Source organism: Macaca fascicularis, chromosome 7 (genome assembly GCF_037993035.2).
Source record: "Macaca fascicularis isolate 582-1 chromosome 7, T2T-MFA8v1.1".
Classification (NCBI taxonomy): domain Eukaryota; kingdom Metazoa; phylum Chordata; class Mammalia; order Primates; family Cercopithecidae; genus Macaca; species Macaca fascicularis.
The window spans coordinates 110,778,655-110,799,700 of NC_088381.1; positions in this window are offsets into that span (position 1 = coordinate 110,778,655).

Sequence of the window (21,046 nt, forward strand, 5' to 3'; positions counted from 1 at the left end):
ACATCCAATTATTTGGCCAATTTTAGAATAACTGTAAGGTGATTCTGAGAAGAATGCATATTCTTTGATTTGGGGGTGTAGAGTTCTGTAGATGTCTATTAGGTCCACTTGATCCAGAGCTGAGTTCAAGTTCTGAATATCCTTGTTAATTTTCTGTCTCGTTGATCTGCCAAATACTGACAGTGGTGTGTTAAAGTCCCCCACTATTATTGTGTGGGAGTCTAAGTCTCTTTGTAGGTCTCTAAGAACTTGCTTTATGAATCTGGGTGCTTCTGTACTGGGTGCATATATATTTAGGATAGTTAGTTTTCTTGTTGCATTGATCCCTTTACCATTATGTAATGTCCTTCTTTGTCTCTTTTATCTTTGTTGGTTTAAAGTCTGTTTTATCAGAGACTAGGATTGAAACCCCTGTTTTTTGTTTGTTTGTTTGTTTTTCTTTCCATTTGCTTGGTAAATATTCCTCCATCACTTTATTTTGAGCCTATGTGTGTCTTTGAACATGAGATGGGTCTCCTGAATACAAAGGACCGATGGGTCTTGACTCTTCATCCAATTTACCAGTCTGTGTCTTTTAATTGGGACATTTATCCCATTAACATTTAAAGCTAATATTGCTATGTGTGAATTTGATCTTGTCATTTTGTTGCTAGATAGTTATTTTGGCTGTTAGTTGGTGCAGCTTCTTCATAGTGTCAATGGTCTTTACAATTTGGTATGCTTTTGCAGTGACTGATACCAGTTTTTTCCTTCCATGTTTAGTGGTTCCTTCAGGAACTCTTGTAAGTCAGGCCTGGTGGTGACAAAATCTCTCAGCATTTGCTTGTATGTAAAGGATTTTATTTCTCCTTTGCTTATGAAGCTTAGTTTGACTGGATGTGAAATTCTGGGTTGAAAATTTATTTCTTGAAGTATGTTGAATATTGGCCCCTGTGGCAGTTTGGTTAGGGTCGTGGGAGAAATTATAAGAAGAAATTATAGGGAAAGATGCAAACCTTCTTGGAAGGCCAGGAGGTTTTGCAAAAGCTTTGAAAGATAATTTGGCCAAAGGCAGCCCAATTCTCTTCTCTGGAGCCTGAGAGCAAAAGGTAGATAACAAGGAAGTGTGTGGCGTTATTCATCCACACGTAGGACTGCTGGCTCCAGGAGGGTGATCACGTTAATTGCCCACAAGCTGTGTTGACTCAAAGCCTTCATCATTAAATCTGTACTAAATAAATGCCTGCAGTGCCAGCTGGTCAGGGCTGTGGCTGTTGTGACCCTTATGGCAACATCCTTGGTGTCTGTGAGTGGCCCAGTCTCCTAGCCTCACGGCTAGGCAAAAAACCTGTGTCTGTGTACATTTTATCATTCATTGCTCAGCCAGAGTCTGCTGGACAGACCTGGCAGCTGGTTTTCCATGTGAGGAATGATGCAAAGGATCATGATGGGGCTCTCAAAAGTGAAGGTGAAGAGGCTGCACAGTCATTAAGACAATAAGTCGTTGGTACCAGCTCAGGATTTCAAGTTTGAGGGAATTGTTCAGGCTAGGGTTTCATCATGGGACAACAGTTATCAGCAGAACAGAAGCAGTATATAAAAGTATTGAAACAACTGCTTAAAGCTAGTGGAGCCTTGGTTTCACAGGATTAATTAACGGACCCAGTGCAAACTGTTGTTTCCCATAACCCATGGTTCCCAGAAGAAGGTACGCTAGATGTAGAGCTCTGGGAACAAGTGGGGAGAAATCTTAAACATCATCATGCACGAGGGCAACAGGTCCCAGTAACATATCTAATGTTATGGGCCTTAGTTAGGGCTTCTCTGTCCCTGCTCTACACAGATGAGCTTAAAAGGGAGAGGGAGGAGGAACCATCACCTACCTTACTGCCTCCTCCTTCACGCTGTTACCAGACAAAAATAACAAAGAGGAAATGGAGGTTTTGCCTGAGTCCCCTCCTCCAATAAATTGGAAAAAGAGACAAGGGATACACTACAGCTATGGGACCCTGTCTTAGGCAAGTGGTATTAGAAGGGAAGCTCTTGACCTTCCCGGTAATGCAAAATCAACAAGGCAATCAGGTATATGAACCTATTTATTTTAACGCTTATAAAAAGATAAGAAAAAGTGTTAAAGAAAATGAAGCAGCTAGCCCATTTACGAAAGTAATAAGGGAAGCCATGGAAGATAACTTTCATATGACCCCATAAGACTGGTCAGTGCTAGCTAAAATAACTTTGGAGCCCAGCCAATACCTCATTTGGAGGGCAGAATATGATGAGTTATGTGAGCAAGCCAACCATAATCAAGTGGCTGGGCAAGACATAAAAACTGCTATGCTCCAGGGGAGGGGTCTCCATGCTGATGTACAAATGCAACTAAATTTTGATCCCCAGGTCTATGCCCAAGTGTCTTTGTGTGCTCTCAGGACTTGGGATCGAATTCCCAAAAGAGAAGTTCAACAGGGATCTCTTATAAATGTTCGACAAGGGCCTCAGAAGCCATTAGTTGAATTTATCAATCAGGTAACCCAAGCAATTAAAAGACAAATTAGTCATGCTTAGGCCACTGATATCTTATCGTTGCAATTGGTTTATGAAAGTGCTAATGTCAACTGCCGGCAAGCAATGCAGACAATCAGAGGAAAGGCAGCCACAGTAAGGGAACTTATAGGAGCATGTCAACTGGCAGGGACTGAAACACACAAAGCTAAAATACTGGCTATGGAAATAAGGCCTCCTAAAGTGAAAAGGAAGAGAAACCCAAATTGTTTTCTATGTGGAGAGCAAGGTCATATGAAGTGGGAATGCCCCAATAATAGAGACTTAGGTCACTCTGGAAAAGAACCACTTTCTATATGCCCACAATGTGAAAAGGGGAAACATTGGGCAAATCAATGCAGGTCCAAATTTGGTAAAAACGGCAACCCCATAAGTACTCAGGTGGGAAACTTCATGAGGGGCTGGCCCCAGGCCCCACTCCAAACTGGGGCAATGCCAGTGGCTTTCCTCAGTCAGATAGAAAGCCCACAGACTTCTCTCCTAGAGCAGCCACTACTGGGAGTGCAGGACTGGACTTACTCTGCCAATGAGTTAGCTCTAAAAGAAGGAGAAGACCCTAAAAAGGTTGCAATCAACATCTGGGGCCCACTGCCTCCAGGAACAGTGGGATTAGTTGTAGGGTGGTCAAGCCTATCCAGTAAAGAAATTAATGTGCTCACTGGGGTAATAGTGACTATCAAGGTAAGATATTAGTTATGATGGAATGTAAAGGCCTGCATATTCTTCCCCCTGGATCAAAGATAGCTCATTTACTACTCTTACCATACTGGGTCCCCAAAGCCCAGGGAAAGGAAAGGGGAAATGGAAGTTTTGGAAGCAGAGAAGCCATAGGAAGTATATTGGAATCAACTAATCACTGATTAGAGACCCATGATCACCTTAAATATTGGAAAAAAGAATTTTACTGGCTTATTGGAAACAGGGGCAGATATTTCAATAATTAGTGATCAAAACTGGCCAGAAACACGCCTTGGGTCACTCAGAAACAAAAAATTGTCAACATCAGGGAAGTGCACATAGCCAAGCAGAGCATACACCCCCTAACATGTTGCAATTTTCAAGGAAGAAAGGCAGTTATACAGCCTCTAATTATGCCCATCCCTGTTAATCTCTGGGGATGAGACCTGTTAGTCCAAAGGGGGGTCACTCTGCAGACCCCTTTCTAATAATGGCCACTGTTATTATCCCTCCCTTACCCCTGATGTGACTCTCTCAAGATCCAATTTGGGTAGAACAGTGGCCTTTAAAGGGAGAGAAATTACAAAGAGCCCCTGAATTAGTTGAAGAGCAATTAAAAGCCATCCATATAGAACCATCAAACGGCCCTTAGAATTCGCCCATTTTCATAATTCCCAAAAAGTCTGGTAAACAGAGACATTTGCATGACTTATGTGCTATCAATGCTCATTTGCAACCTATGAGACCCCGTCAACAGGGGCTCCCTTCCTCCACAGTGATTCCTCAAGAATGGCCTATAGTCATTATTGACTTAAAAGACTGCTTTTATACTATTCCTCTTACAGAACAGGACAGAGAAAAATTTGTGTTTACCATAGCAGCTATCAATAATGAAAGGCCAGCTCACCAATTTCACTGGAAGGTACTTTCTCAAGGAATTCTGAATAGTCCTACCATGTGTCAGTATCATGTAAACCAGGCTTTGTTCCCCAGGAGAAAAGAATTTTCTATTTGCAAGATTATTCATTTTGTGGGTGATATTTTACTAGCAGCCCCAACAGAGCCAGTACTTTTAAGTTTATATGCCTCTGTTGTAAAGAATACACAGTTAAGAGGTTTAATCATAGCACCTGAAAAAGTACAGATGACCTTTCCTTGGAAATATCTTGGATACATACTAACTTCCCAATCAGTAAGACTTCAAAACATTAAATTAAATACTAGCAACTTATACACCTTAAATGATGATCAGAAATTACTGGGTGATATTAATTGACTTCACCCCACCTTGGGCACAACTACTGATAACTTACAAAACTTGTTTTCTATTCTAAAGGGCAATACATCCCTAGACTCTCCCAGGTATTTAACTCCTGTAGCAAAAAGGGAAATTGATGAAATAGAGCAACTATTTCTCAGAGGCAACTAGATTGCATAGATCCATGACATTCAGTTCAGTCATTTGTTTTTTCCACTAAATATTCCCCAACAGGATTAATAGGACAGATGGCCCCAGGGCTGTGCTTTCTAGGATGTACTTTTGGCTCACATACTGAGACTAAAACTCTATCTCCCTATATCCAGCTAGTTAGTAAAGTCATCTATTCAGGCCACAGACAATGCAGTTTATTGCTAGGTTATGACCCTGATGTTATTAGAATTCGTTTGAGTAAAAAGCAATTTGAAGCAGTATTGCCCTTATCTCTAAATCTGCAAATAGCACTCTCTTATTACACAGGCCATATAGAACATGCCCTTCCGGCCAACAAACTCCTTCAGTTGTCATCTCATACTCCTGTGGTTTTGCCTACAAAAGTAGTTCAGTCCCCCCTACCTAATGCTTTAACACTGTTTACTGATGGTTCTGGTAAACATAGAAAAGCAGCTGTTTGGTAGAGACTGCATGATTCTCTCACTCATTCTGGATTTATGAGGTTGGAGACTTAATATTGAGAACTGAGGTGGGAGACTTAATATTGGCCCTGGAAACTTTTTCTGCTCAGTTCATCAATATTGTTAGTGACTCTGCTTACTCTATTTATTTACTGCAAAATCTTGAAACAGCCCTCATTAAGTCCACTCTGGAGCCCACCCTGTGTATACTTTTTCTTCAACTTCAGCAATTCCTAGATCAACGTACACATCCTATTTTTATCACACATATTCAAGCCCACAGCTCACTGCCTGGCTTACGACAATGAACAAGCAGACCTGCAAGTAATGATATCACTGCTTGACCAAGCCACCCAATTGCATCAAGTTTTCCACCAAAATTGGAGAAACTTAACTAAACTATTTCAACTTACTCAAAGACCAACTAGACAAATTATTTTACAATGCCTAGATTGCCAACTCACAGACATTTCCCATCCTTCATCAAGTATTAGCCCTAGAAGCTAATCAATTATGGCCAAAGGATGTTACCCATATCCCTGAATTTGGAAAACTAAGATATGCACATGTATTCATTCATAACGATTCTCACTTAATTAGCACTCATGCCTTTCCTGGAGAGTCCATCCAATATGTCATTAAGCATCTTCTTTTAACTATTGCTTTCATGGGGCAACCCACAGAAACTAAAACTGATAACTGTCCAGCTTATTCCAGCTCACAATTTCAACAATTTTGTCACACATGGAACATCCAACATTCCACAGGCATTCTGTATAAACCCCCCAGGACAGGCCATAGTAGTCCATACCAACTCCACCCTTAAAAATATGCTTAGAAAACAAAAAAATGGGGAATATGAGTAATGACTCTGCAACACTACTAGCACAATCCTCATTTACCCTTAATTTTTAAAATTTAGATGATAAATTTCAATCATCTGTAGAAAAGCACTTTGATAACCTCTCAAGACATAAAACACACAGTGTTTTGGAAAGACATAGACAGTAATGTATGGTGTGGTCCAAATGAATTGCTAACATGGGGAAAAGGATATGCTTGTGTTCCCACCCCCTCAGGTCCTCTTTGGATTCCAGCACAATGCATCAAACCATACCATGGTGTGGCTAGGACCCAACCTGGTACCAGAAACGAAGAAAATGACCCTGCAGGACTCACAGCCCTGGAAAATGTGGCTTCCTCCAATGACACTAGCCCCGGACATGACCTGAGGGATGCAGAAGAAGACAACTCAGGAGGCTGAGTGAATCCTGCTCTGGACACACACACCATACACTCCAAATAATTTGTTCCTTTTCTATGCTGTCTGTTGCACGTTGCAAACTTGTGTAGGGTATTTTATGTTCTCACTTTGTCTGCAACCTGTACCTGCTACACTCTATTGGGCTCATCTCTAGATCCAACTTTCTTCTGCCCTGTCACCTGGTCAGATACCCACTTCCGGGCCCCTAATAACGTAGCTGCTTGGCTAGGAGGGATAGATTTATCCCCAGTGGGGTCCCTCATTAATGGCACACATAGGACTAAGGTGCTAGGTAACACTACATATCACTTCACTATCCTCCCACTATGTGTAAGTTATTAAAGATCTAACCCTTACTGTGTACCTGCCCAAACACAATTATAGCTACATCATGGCAGAGGAAATGCCTTAACAGTCTTAGTTGCAGGTAACCTCAAATGAGGCAACGCAATCAATGTCCCTTTCCCAAACATTCCTCCCTTTGCTAAAGAACAAAACTGGGAAAGCAATGGATTCCACTTTAGCTGGGAGGTCTGTCAAGGGAGACAGGCTGTAGACTCCAGTTAGACAATTATAACATCTTAGACTGAAGCCCCCACAGCCATTTGCAGGGTGATCATACTGATGTCTGCATCTATCATGGTATCAATGATGGTTTTGTTACTACGTCCCATTCCCCTATCATTTGGGCTAATAGGAGGATGGGATATCCCAGACCCCAAGTAGAGTCCCTGCCACCCCAAGACACTTCATGGTTTGTGGGACATCTTAGCACCCCCCTTAACACCTGGCATGGGACATATCATAATTCCAGTCACAATTATTCTATAACCTTTTTTCATAATCACACTTATCAGTGCATGATTTACACTACCCATATGTTTTCCTTATGGGAACCAATATTTCTATTACACCCCAAAACTCCACATCTGTGACCCAAGTGCAGGGACAGGCTTAGTTCACTTCTTGTATCACTAATTATAATATATCTAATTTAAATTTTAGTTGTGTCATGGTATTAAGTAGATAATCTGAGGCTTTCCTACCAGTCAATTTAATACACAATTGGCAAGGTTCCTCTGCCCTTGCCACGTTAGAATGCTCCTTGTCTTAGGTCAGACAAAAAAGATTCATTGTTACACTTGCAAACTTTATAGTCTCAACCATAGTCATGCTAGCAACTGCTAATGTTGCTGTAGCATCTATTACTGCATCAGTACAAACAGCTACTTTTGTAGGTAATTTGGCCAGAAATGTGTTTAATGAACTTCTCTTATATCAGCATATAGATCAAAAGATTCTTGCACATCTGCAAGCCCTCAAGGCTGCTTTGGAATATGTGGGGGAGCAACAAGATACACTGTCATTCTGACAGCAATTAAACTGTGACTGGGAGCATAAGCACATCTGTGTCACCTCTCTACCTTTGAATAAATCAATACATAGTTGGGATAAGGTGAAACAACACCTCTGGGGAAGCTTTCATGACAATTTAACAGTAGATGTAAAGCAAATTAAAACTAAAATTCTAGAATCCCTTAATGCCATAGATCTACATGCTCAACAAACAGCCATATGGAAGGCTGTGTGAGAACATTTCTCCTGGATAGACCTCCCCAACTCATGGAGGTCACTCCTTGATTGGAAAAGAATGTTACTGAAAATACTCATGTTTGTCTTATGTTATTTACTAATTCTAGGATGCAAAATGGGCATATGAGTTATAACTCCTGTGCCAAAACCTGTTGCTGCACATATCTGCACTCTTCAATCAACAAAACCTGATGGAAAAAACAGTAAAGGGGAAGATGTCAGAGTTCAGTCAGGGTGGTGGGAGAAATTATGAGAAGAAATTATAAGGAAAGATGCAAACCTTCTTGGAAGGCTGGGAGGTTTTGCAAAAGCTTCAAAGGCTGAGAACAAAATGTAGATAACAAGAAGTGTAAAGGAATTGATCTAGATAAGTTAGTTTAATTAGACCTTGGAATCTGGCCTATAATCATCCACATGCAGGACTGCTCTCTCTGGTGGGGGGTGACCATGTTAGTTACCTACAAATTGTGTTGACTCAAAGCCTTTGTCATTAAATCTGTACTAAATAAATGCCCACAGTGCTGACTTGTCAGGGCTGTGGCTGCTGTGACTCTTTATGGCCCCTCCTTGGTGTCTGTGAGCCACCCAGTCCCCTAGCCATGTGGCAAGGCAAAAACCTGTGTCTGAGAACAATTTTTTATCTGTCACTCGGCAGGATCCCACTCTTTTCTGCAGAGAGATCCACTGTTAGTCTGATGGCCTTCCCTTTGTGGGTAATCTGATCTTTCTCTCTGGCTGCCTTTGACATTTTTCCTTCATTTCAATCTTGATGAATCTGACCTTATGTGTCTTGGGGTTGCTCCTCTTGAGGAATATCCTTGTAGCGTTCCCTGTATTTCCTGAATTTGAAATTGAAATTTCCTGAATTTGAGTTGGCCTCAAATTGTATTGCTAGGTTGGGAAAATTTCCCGGGATAATACCCTGAACTGTGTTTTCTAACTTGTTTCCATTCTCTCTGTCACTTTCAGGTAAACCAATCAAATGAAGATTTGGTCTTTTCACATAGCTTATTTCATTAAGCTGATCTTCAATCTCGAATATCCTTTCTTTCCTTTGATCAATATGGCTATGGATACTTGTGTATGCTTCATAAAGTTCCCATGACATGTTCTTAAGCTCCATCAGGTTATTTGTGTTCTTCTCTAAACTGGTTATTCTAGTTAGCAATTTATCTAATCTTTTTTCAAGGTTCTTAGCTTCATTGCATTGGGTTAGAATATGCTCCTTTAGCTTGGAGGAGTTTGTTATTACCCACCTTCTGACGCCTACTTCTGTCAACTTGTCAAACTCATTCTCTGTCCACTTTTGCTCCCTTACTGGTGAGGAGTTGTGATCTTTTGTAGGAGAAAAGACCTTCTGATTTTTGGAATTTTCAGCCTTTTTCACTGGTTTTTCCTCATCTTCATGGATTTATCTACCTTAGGTCTTTAATGTTGGTGACCTTTGGATGAGGTTTCTGTGTGGACCTCCTATTTGTTGATGTTGATGCTATTCCTTTCTGTTTGTTAGTTTTCCTTCTGATAGACCTCTCTGCTGCAGTTCTGCTGGAGTTTGCTGGAGGTCCACTCCAGACCCTGTTTGCCTGGGTATCACTAGTGGAGGCTGCAGAACAGCAAAGATTGCTGCCTGTTTCTTTCTCTGGAAGCTTCATTCCAGAGGAGCAGCTGCCAGATGCCAGCCGGAGCTCTCCTGTATGAGGTGTCTGTCGACCCCTGCTGGGAGGCGTCTCCCAGTCAGGAGGCACAGGGGTCAGGGACCCACTTGAGGATGCAGTCTTTCCCTTAGCAGAGCTCGAGCGCTGTGCTGGGAGATTTGCTGCTCCCTTCAGAGCCAGCAGACAGGAATGTTTAAGTCTGCTGAAGCTCCACCCACAGCCATCCCTCCCTCTAGGTGCTCTGTCCCAGAGAGATGGGGGTTTTATCTATAAGGGGGGTTTTTATCTATAGGCCCCTGACTGGACCTGCTGCCTTTCTTTCACAGATGCCCTACCCAGAGGGGAAGAATCTAGAGAGGCAGTCTGGCTACAGCAGCTCCGTGGCACTTTGGTGGGCTCCACTCAGTCTGAACTTCCTGGAGGCTTTGTTCACACTGTGAGGGGTAATCTGCCTACTCAAACCTCAATAATGGCAGATGCTCCTCTCCCCACCAAGCTTGAGCATCGCAGACCAACTTCAGACTACTGTGCTGGTAGCAAGAATTTCAAACCAGTTGATCTTAGCTTGCTGGGCTCTGTGGGGGTGGGATCTGCTGAATTACACCACTTGATTCCCTGGTTTCAGCCCCCTTTCCAGGGGAGTGAACAGTTCCATCTCACTTGCATTCCAAAAAAAAAAAAGAAAGAAGAGAAAAAAAAAAAAAAAAAAAAAAAAACTGCAGCTAGCTCACTCAGTGTCTGCCCAAATGGCTGTCCAGTTTTATGTTTGAAACCCAGGGTGCCGGTGGCATAGGCAACTGTGGGAATCTCCTGGTCTGTGGGTTGTGAAGATTGTGGGAAATGCATAGTATCTGGACCAGAGTGCATCGTTCCTCAAGGCACAATCCCTCAAGGCTTTTATTGGCTAAGGGAGGGAGTTCCCTGACCCCATGCACGTCCCGGGTGAGGCGACACCCCACTTTGCTTTGGCTCACCCTCTGTGGGCTGCACTCACTCTTTAACCAATCCCAATGAGATAAGCTGAGTACCTCAGTTGGAAATGGAGAAATCACCCATCTTCTGAATTGCCATCACTGGGAGCTACAGACCAGAGCTATTCCTATTCAGCCATCTTGCCAGCCACCCTCCCTCCTTCTCTCTCTTTTTTTTTTTTTTTTGGAATCTTTTCAGTAGGATTGGCATCTGCTCTTCTTTGTACAGCTGGTACAATTTGGTAAATTCTTCTGATACAGGACTTTTTTTGATTGATAGGTTTTTTGTTTGTTTGTTATTGATTCAATTTTTTATATCATTAATCTATTAAGGGTTACAAGATTTTCCTGGTTTAATCTTGGGAGGTTGTGTGTTTCCGGGAATTCATCCATTTTCTCTAAAATTTCTGTTTTGTGTGCACAGAGATGTTTATAGTAGTCTCTGAGGATCTTTTGTATTTCTATGGAATCAGCTATAATGTCACCATTCTCATTTGTAGTTATGCTTATTTGGATCTTCTCTTCCTTTTTATTAAAAATCTGTTCAGATGTTGGTTATTATTTTTTTCTGCTGCTGACATTGGTTTTGGTTTGTTCTTGTTTTTCTAGTTCTTCTCTGTATAATATTAGATGATTAACATGAGTTCTTTCTAACTTCCTGATGTAGGTGTTTATACATATAAACTTTTCTCAACATTACTTTTGCCTCATCTCAGATATTTTGATATGGTCTGTGTCTTTTTTCATTTATTTCAAAGAATTTTTTGATGTCTGCCTTAATTTTCTTGTTTACCTACAAGTCATCTGGAGCAATTTTTTTTGAGTTTCCATGTATTTTTGTGGTTTCAAGAATTCCTGTTGCTATTTTATTTTTTCTAATTTTATTCCATTGTGGTCTAAGAATATGCTTGGTGCAATTTCTTTTTTAAAAAATTTATTGACATTCACTTTATGACCATGCATGTGGTGAATCTTAGGGAATGTTCTGTATGGAGATAAGAAGAATGTATATCTTATGGTTGTTGGGTGCAGTATTCTATAGATGTCAGTTACCTCTGTGGTCAAGCGTTAAATTTCAGTCCAGATTTTTTTGTGTGTTCATTTTCTACCTTGATGATCTGTCTAATGCTCTTAGTAAAATATCAAAGTCCTCCACTATTATCATATGCCTATCAATTTATATACTTAGATCTAGTAATAACCATTTAACAAATCTGAGTGCTCCAAAGTTGGATGTGTATATATTTAGAATAGGTAAATCTTCTTGTTAAATTGGATAATTTATCATTATGTAGCGCCCTTCTTTGTCCTCTTTGCAATTTTTAGTTTACAGTCTGTTTTATGTGATACATAGTGACCTTTGTCAATAAATATTGACAGATTGATAGAACTGTGGATATTAACTAAAGAATTTTATCATTAAGATTCAAAACTGATAAATGGTAGTTACAATTTTTTTTTGTATATTTAGGAAATTTGGGTTTCATATACTGTGGTGGTTAATACTGTCAACTTGATTGTACTGAAAGATGCAAAGTATTGATTCCTGCCTGTGTCTGTGAGGATTTTGCCAAAAGAGATTAACATTTGAGTCAGTGGGCTGCAAAAGGCAGACACACACTTAATCTGGGTGGGCACCATCTAATTAGCTGCTAGAGCAGCTAGAATATAAAGCAGGCAGAAAAATGTGAAAAGACAAGACTGGCATAGCCTCACAGCCAACGTCTTTCTTCTGTGCTGTATGTTTCCTCCCCTTGAACATTGGACTCCAAGTTCTTCAGTTTGGGGATGTGGACTGGCTCTCCTTGCTTCTCAGCTTGCAGATGGCCTATTGTGGAACCTGTGAGTTAATATTTAATAAACTGCCAGGTATGTATATGTGTGTGTGTGTGTGTGTGTGTGTGTGTGTGTGTGTGTGTGTATGTATATGTATAGCCAGATTTGCAATTATATACTGATTCATGGGCTGTAGCCAATGATTTTCCTGGATGGTCAGGGACATGGAAGAATCATGACTAGAAAAATGGTGACAAAGAAATCCAAGAAAAAGGTATGTGGATAGATTTCTCTGGGTGGTCAAGAACTGTGAAGATATTTGTATCCCATGTGAGTGCTCATCAACAAGTGATCTCAGCAGAGGAGGATTTTAATAATCAATGGATAGGATGACCCGTTCTGTGGACTCCACTTAGTCTCCTTCCCCAGCCACCCCTGAAATCATCCAATAGGCTCATGAACATAGTGACCATTGTGGCAGGGAGGGAGGTTTTCACATGGACTCAGCAACATGAACTTCCACTCACTGAGGTTGGCCTGGCTACGGCCACTGATGAGTGCCCAGTTTGCCAGCAGCAGACACCAACCCTGAGCCCTTGATATGGCACCATTCCTAGGGGTGATCAGTCAGCAACCTTGTGGCAGGTTGATTATATTGGACCTCTCCCATCATACAAAGGGAAATAGTTGTTCCTCAACACTTACTCCAGATATGGGTTTGTCTATCCTGCATGCAATGCTTCTTCCAGGACTACCATGCATGGACTCATGTAATGCCTTATCCACGACCATGGTATTTCACACAGCATTACCTCTGGCCAAGGCACTCACTTTATGTGTAAACAAGTGCAGCAGTGTGCTTGTACTCACGGAATTCACTGGTCATACCATGGTCTTCATCATCCTGAAGCAGCTAAATGGATAGAACCGTGGACTGGCCTATCGTAGTCAAAAATACAATGCCAACTAAGTGAAAAATAGTTGGTAGCACTGAGCAAAGTTCTCCAGAAGGCTGTGTATACCTTTAACCAGCATCCATTGTATGGTATTGTTTCTCCTCTAGTCAGATTCATAGGTTTAGGAATCAAAGAGTGGAAGTGAAAGCCACACCCCTAGTGATCCACTAGCAAAATTTTTGCTTCCTGTTTCCACAACATTACATTCTTCTGGCCTAGAGGTCTTAGTTACAGAGGGAGGAACACTGCCACCAAGAGACATAACAACAATTCCATTAAATTGGAAGTTAAGATTGCCACCTGGACACTTTGGGCTCCTCCTACCTTTAAGTCAACAGGCTAACAAGGGAGTTACAGTTTTGGCTGAGGTTATTGATCTGCACTATCAAGATGAGATCAGTTTACTACTCCACAATGGAGATAACGAAAAGTATGCATGGAATACACAAGATCCACTAGGGTATCTCTTAGTATTACCAAGCCTTGTGATTAGGTCAATGAGAAACTACAACAGCCTAATCCAGGAAGGATTAAAAAATGGCTCAGATCCTTTAAGAATGAAGGATTGGGTCACTCCATTAGAAAAAACTACGACCTGCTGAGGTGATTGCTGAAGGCAAAGGGAATACAGAATGGGTAGTAGAAGAAGGTAGTCATCAATATCAGTTAGAACCATGTAATAAGTTGCAGAAACGAGGATGACTGTAATTGCCATGAGTATTTCCTCTTTCTTTTGCTAAAATCATGTTTGTGCATGTATGCATTTGTACTGAGAAAATATCTTAATTTTATTTTCTATTTCTTTTGTTATGTGACATAAGATTTATTGATTTCATATCAGCATTTAAATGTTGTTAACTTTATGTAATAGCATTTCTATTGGGGATTGGCGTATTTTTAGTTGTATGAAGAAGGATAGTTGTATCATTCTAGATGTAATTATGACTTTATAGTTGTCTTAATTTGAAGGTTATGTATGATCTCAGGAGATGTGTATAGGTTTAAGTTGACAAGAGGTGTACTTGTGATAGTTAATACTGAGTGTCAACTTGATTGAATTGAAGGATGCAATGTATTGATCCTGGGTGTTGCCAAAGAGATTAACATTTGAGTCAGTGGTCTGGGAAAGGCGGACCCACCCTTAATCTGGGTAGGCACCATCTAATCAGCTGCCAGAGCTGCTAGAATATAAAGCAAGTAGAAAAATGTGATAAGACTAGACTGGCCCAACCTCCCACCCTACATCTTTCTCCTGTGCTGAATGCTTACTTCCCTCAAACATCAAACTCCCAGTTCTTCAGTTTTGGGACTCAAACTGGCTATCCTTGCTCCTCAGCTTGTAGATGGCCTATTGTGGTGCCTTGTGATTCTGTGAATTAATACCTAATAAACTCCCCTCTCTATATCTGTCTATCTATCTACGCTATTGGTTCCTTCCCTTTAGAGAACTCTGAATAATACATACACATACTGTAATAATATGGCACATACACATATAAGTAGATATACATGTATATACATGTATGTATATATATAGATTTTGACATATTTGTAAAATTGTATTGATATAATTATTATAAAAGTAACAGTATATGAAGGATTGGCTGAATTAGATTGTGGAAACTATTAAACTGTTGTCACCTACATAATCACTAGCAGTCTGTTTTTTCTAAAGCACTATTCATTTACAAAACCCTTTATAATGAATGAATTGATTATCTACTTATGAACAAGAGAAAATTATAATATATCGTACTGCTTCTGAGCAGAGTGAAAATTTTCTATATATTTTGATAGAAATTATGTTTTTTTTTTTTTTTTTTTTTTGAGACGGAGTCTCGCTCTGTCACCCAGGCTGGAGTGCAGTGGCCGGATCTCAGCTCACTGCAAGCTCCGCCTCCCGGGTTTACGCCATTCTCCGGCCTCAGCCTCCCGAGTAGCTGGGACTACAGGCACTCGCCACCTCGCCCGGCTAGTTTTTTGTATTTCTTAATAGAGACGGGGTTTCACCGTGTTAGCCAGGATGGTCTCGTTCTCCTGACCTCGTGATCCGCCCGTCTTGGCCTCCCAAAGTGCTGGGATTACAGGCTTGAGCCACCGCGCCTGGCCAGAAATTATGTATTATTTTTTTAAAACGCTTGATTATTTTGGAGTTAGAGTCAATAAAGGAAATGTGGTAATTTAAGAACATTTCCATCTAAAATCTTTAACAATTCACCCTGCTTTATTTATTGAAAAACAAGCATTCTGAATTCAAAAGCAAACTACTATAATCAATATGAAACACATTTTAGGAATTATGAGAAGAAAAAATAGAGTCAAATAGAAAATAGAAATACACACTTATTATTTACTTATTAATTAGGTATCATGACTTATCCTGTGCAATTATTTCTCAATCATTTTCTATTTCACACTCACCCTTTTAACCAAGAAAATTATTTTCAAAAAACAAAATTCCTTCTCTTTTTTCTACCTCTCTTATTCTCACAGCCAAGCCAGTAGTAAGTTCTGACTTCAAAATACATTACAAATTTATCTACTTATCACCATGTCAAACTCTAACTACTAAGCCAATTGTAACTCAAAGTCCCCAGGTTTGGAGGTATACACTGTGAATAAGTACCTACTTGTATCTCTTTCAACATGAGTTCATGTTGCCTCATAAAGGTTCCAGGAAGAAGCTCAAGCCCAGAAAAAACAAAAACTGGTTGGATCCAGAGATACCCAAGTTGGGGATCAATGTTGGCAAACTCCCCTCATTACCATACTAAAATCCTTGCTCAGGGAGGAGATAGTTTACCATTATCTATACATGTGAGGTGGGTAGAAGTATGATCAGTAACTGTGCCTGCACTGTCTGTACTCCCCCTCTAATACAATGACTCACCTTTTCACCTTTTTTTGGAGAGGCACTGCTGTGGTAACTATCACTGGTGATCTTAGTTGTTGCAGGTAATAAAATCCGTTTATTAAATCCTCCTTGGTTTTGGTTATTGGGGTGTCACCTGCCAAGCGATCAAACCAACCTATTGTGTGAGTGGCAAAACTAGCTTCATCTCTTTTCTGGTCTACTTAAGAATCTCATTGCTTTGACTTTTGTCCCTGGAAAAAAGATTGTGCCTCCTTTTGTTATTAGGTTATTGTCTGTGGGTAAAAGTAACTGATCATATTATTTCACCACTTTAAATTATTCTGATGGTTTTCCATTGTATTTATTTCTTTTTAAGAAGGCATAATTAAATGTTTATTAAGAGGAGAAGCTGTCAAAGTAAAAAATAGCAAATGAAGAATAAATAAACTCCCTTTTGTCTCAGATACACATGACATCCATGATATGTGATATAATAAGCGTTTTAATTTGTGACCTCCAGCTCAGAAATGCTAAGTAATATTCCATTCAAGCTAATGCTTCTGTATTCTTACTAAATAGGTGACATTAAGAGCATGGAAAAGTTGCTTACTGAAAGGAAATCCCAGAAAAGTAAAGGAGGGAATATAGTAAGAAGTTACGTAGAACATTCTTTAAATTGTATTTAACTACGCTTTCATATTTTCACAGTAACACAGAACACCGTCATTTGCAGAACTTGTTCACAATACTTAAATACCAGAAACAAATTTAGTCTTGTACCTAAGAGCTTGGAAGTTGCTTATGTTTACATAAAAAGAAACTATTAAAAATTTTGTACTGGAGCAACTGCACACGAGGAAGGCCAAGACAAACACAAATCAAGAATGGAGTCCTCCCAAAGCTGCAGTGTGAAAACACTATAAACAGTGAATTCCACACACATGAATAGGTTTCTTTGCTATAGAAAATCAAAGTGAAATAAGGAATGGACATGTTTGACAAGGTTTCATTTAAAAAAGAAGGATGAGACCCTATATGCATTTAGTTTTCTGCTCCTTCACATTTTTCTCCTGCATTGTCTGATGTCCATGGTGTTAGGTTGTTTCTAATCAACTTCATAAGGTGGGTGCCGACTTTCCACAAGTGTTCATTAAGTTTATCAGGTTTTGCAATGGCCTCATTAAAAGGCTTTTTTATTAAGGATCTTATGGTAAAATATAGAAAAGTTGAGGCCAGATCATGGCAGATTGGTTGTGTCGGTTGCGTCTCTTTCTTGCTTCTATCAAATGCTTTTTAGTAAGCTCCTTGGGAATTATCTTTCATTTGTTTTCAATCATTACCACATGCAAATTTAGCAAAGTACAAGCAGTAGTCTCTCTTCAGTTTCGGAAAGAAGACCTTACTATTTGGATGAGTTGCACTGGCTATTAAATGCTTATCCAAAAATTCCAAGAAACTGGTGCAGATGGATCCCAGCTCAGACTTCACTTTCTGCTCATAGTCCTTAATCAGCTGCAACTTCTTGTCAGAGTTGTCAGTTTTCTGCCTGAGATAGTCCTTAATCAGCTGCAAATTATGGTTGGAGGTGTTAGTTTTCTGCTCAATGCTTAATTCAGATGGCCTTCCAGGCAGACCTGTGGCCCCTGACCGTGGTCTTGTAGGCCACTGAGAGCAGATTGTACTCCTCTTTGGGCAACTGGGCACCCTGCTTGGCCTCGGCTTTCCTGAATGTGGCCATGTTGAAGCTCTCTCAGCCTGCTTGGTCAGCTTACCCTTCTGAATCAGCCCAAGGTATACTCTATGACATGTGGTGAGCTGTTTGTAGGGCCAGGACTGAGGATGAAGAGAGTGATAGTGAGTGCCTACCTGTATTGCAGGAGTTCTTCTCAAGAGCTTTAAGTCTGTTGGCCATAAGAGAAGTCTCCATTATCTTTATAATAAAATCCAAATAATTTATGTGGCTCATCAGGCTATACATTAGCTGGCCCCCTACCTGTTTCATGAACTACTGTAAATATTCCTTCACTGTAGTACAGGATCAGACTGTCCCTGGAAAAGCATGTAATCTATGTAATCTATGTCATTGAAATGTTATACTTCTTCCAACTGCCAGTAATGTTCATTCTGCACATTGTCACATGACTGGTTTATTCTTACAGTAAGCACTGCTGGTTGCATGTCACTTCCTCAGATATCTTACCAGAGAACACTATCAAAAATACCTCCTGTGCCTCCACCAGCGAGTTTAGTTCTATTTTATTTTATGTTTTATTTTCCCCGTACAGTAAAGTGCAGCCTGTAGTTTTACTATATATGGGCCCTTTATTTGACAAGGGCCTCGTCTGGTTTGTCACTCTTGTGTTTCACCATTTAACATTAGTTCAAAATTATTTATTGAGTTCCTGAGAAGATAGAATCAGTAAATAATTTTGAAGGAAATAAATAAATCTCCCCCAATATTTATACTATTTCTACATTTATGTTTAGTAAAACACTAAAAGCATAATTCTATCACATTGCTTTCATTGATAATAGTGTAAACAGAATTTATAATACATCATTTATATCAAAAAACATATAAACTTTCCACACTACCCAGAAACAGTATTGTTTACTTCAATTTACTTTTATCCTTACCTAGCCAATCAATTTGTTAGTCATAGAGATATTTAAAATTAAAAATGCTTCAGGAAAACCAGAGATTATTATATTTAGAAAAATGCAAAATTATTAGTCATATATACTTTGAATATCAAACTAAATAGCAATATTGAATCAAATTAACTAGCAATTCTATTTGTGATTTATGTACTGATTATAATAAATTTGATTTTATGAATCAAACATTTAATGAGTATATGTCAGTATGCAATATAAAGTAAAATATAAAATAATAACTATTTAATATTTAGATGCTTTGATACTTTATCCTAAGAGCTAAAAACATTATTTTAAAGACTTTTGCCAAAGAAAAATATGTGATTTTTCCATGAAGGAGATAAAATAATGCATTTTCACAAACTGAGACTTTAGGCTGTATCTTTTTCGCTGGGTGATATTTTCAATGATCTTTTTCACCTATGGGACAAAGAAATAGTAAGACGTTCTTGCTATTACAATGATTCGGCCTTCTCTTTTCCTTTTAAATAAGTATATGTCAAGTTCATTTGTACATAGAATTCAGTCAGGAAATTTTGTAAGTAAATCAATTATTTTCATATGCTATAATATTTTTATTGATTCTATAAAAATTTTAGAGTTGTTTTTCCAACAATACATATTGCTACAAAAATATAAAAATCACAGAGGCGCTGTAAAATATAAGTATCCTTTGGCTTTTTGACAATGCAGTGTTTCACATTTCCCTTTAGGCAAGTGAAAAAATATGCAATCAGTCTATATGATGTGTATACTAACGTACTGTACTTTTGTATAATGATCATTATATATATAAATGATCATTTTATAGCTAGAACAGAAAAATTTTCTTCAACTGTTCACTCAAATAAATATTCCACCCTTTGTTTTCTCCCTCAGGAACACTGATTATTCTCTGGTTTAGCCAGTTTAACTCTGAGATTCTCTCTTCCACTTGTTCTAATGTTTTAAAAGTGTCCACTGTATTTTGTAACTACCTAAGTGTGTCTTTCATTTCCAGAAGTTCTGAATGGTATTTCTTTATGTTATCTATCTTTCTAGAAAATTTTGTATTCATATTCTAAAATGCTTTTTAAATTTCTTTATGATAGTTTTCGTCTTTCTCTGGTATCTCTTTAAGTAGCTTAATAATTAACATTCTGAGTTATTTATCCGGAATTTCACAGATGTCAGCTAGGTTTGGATTCATTGCTGGAAAGTTAGTGTGATCTTTTGGAAGTGTCATAGAACTCCGTTGTTTTGTCATATTACCAGAGTTAATTTTCTGGTTCCTCCTCATGTTGCTAGACTATTTCTTCAAACTATTCTTGAATTTGTTTGATTTGATGATTTAAAAAAATTTTTTTTTTCTTCTTACGGATGTGACTTTAATGGTTATGATTAATTATAGCCTAATTTGATTCTTTGTGCTTTCATCAGTAAAGACTCTGTAAGTGTTTCTTGGTTACAAAGAGTCTTTGTATAATGATTTTCTCATAAGCTGGTTGTAGTAGCAATGTTCTCAGTGTATGAATAAGTTCACCATCTTCTGTGGGGTTGGAATGGTAGCAGTCTCTTGAAGTTTATCTAATTCCCCCATGATATGCACTTTTTTTATTTATTTGTATTTTTTTGTTGTTGTTGTTTTGAGACAGAGCTTCACTCTTGTTGCCCAGCCTGGAGTGCAAGGGTGTGATCTCGGCTCAGTGCAACATCTGCCTCCTGGGTTCAAGCATTTCTCCTGCCTCATCCTCCCAAATAGCTGGAATTACAGGCTCCTGCCACCACATCTGACTTTTTTTTTTTTTTTTTGTATGTTTAGTAGAGATGGTGTTTCGCCATGTTGATCAGGCTGGTCTTGAACTCCTGACCTCAGGTGATCTGCCTGTTTTCAGCCTCCCAAAATGCTGGGATTATAAGCATGAGCCATCACACCTGGCCTTATTTATTTGTTTTTACCCAGTTTTTTATTTATAATTTTGATGGTCTAGGCTTCAGGATAGTAGGGGAGGAACCTCTACAGGGGTCCCTACACAGGGGTGCCCTACACAGGGACCCAAATTATGGCTAAAGCAGGTGGGTACATACAATACCCAGTGGTAGACAGAGGTCCCAGCCTTGTCCAAAGTGGCTGAGGGAGCTCTCAGTGAGCTGTACTGATGTCTTATCAGAGGGAAGGGTTGGAGCCACATCAGATCGCCTGCCAGGTCAGCAGAAAAGCTATCTAC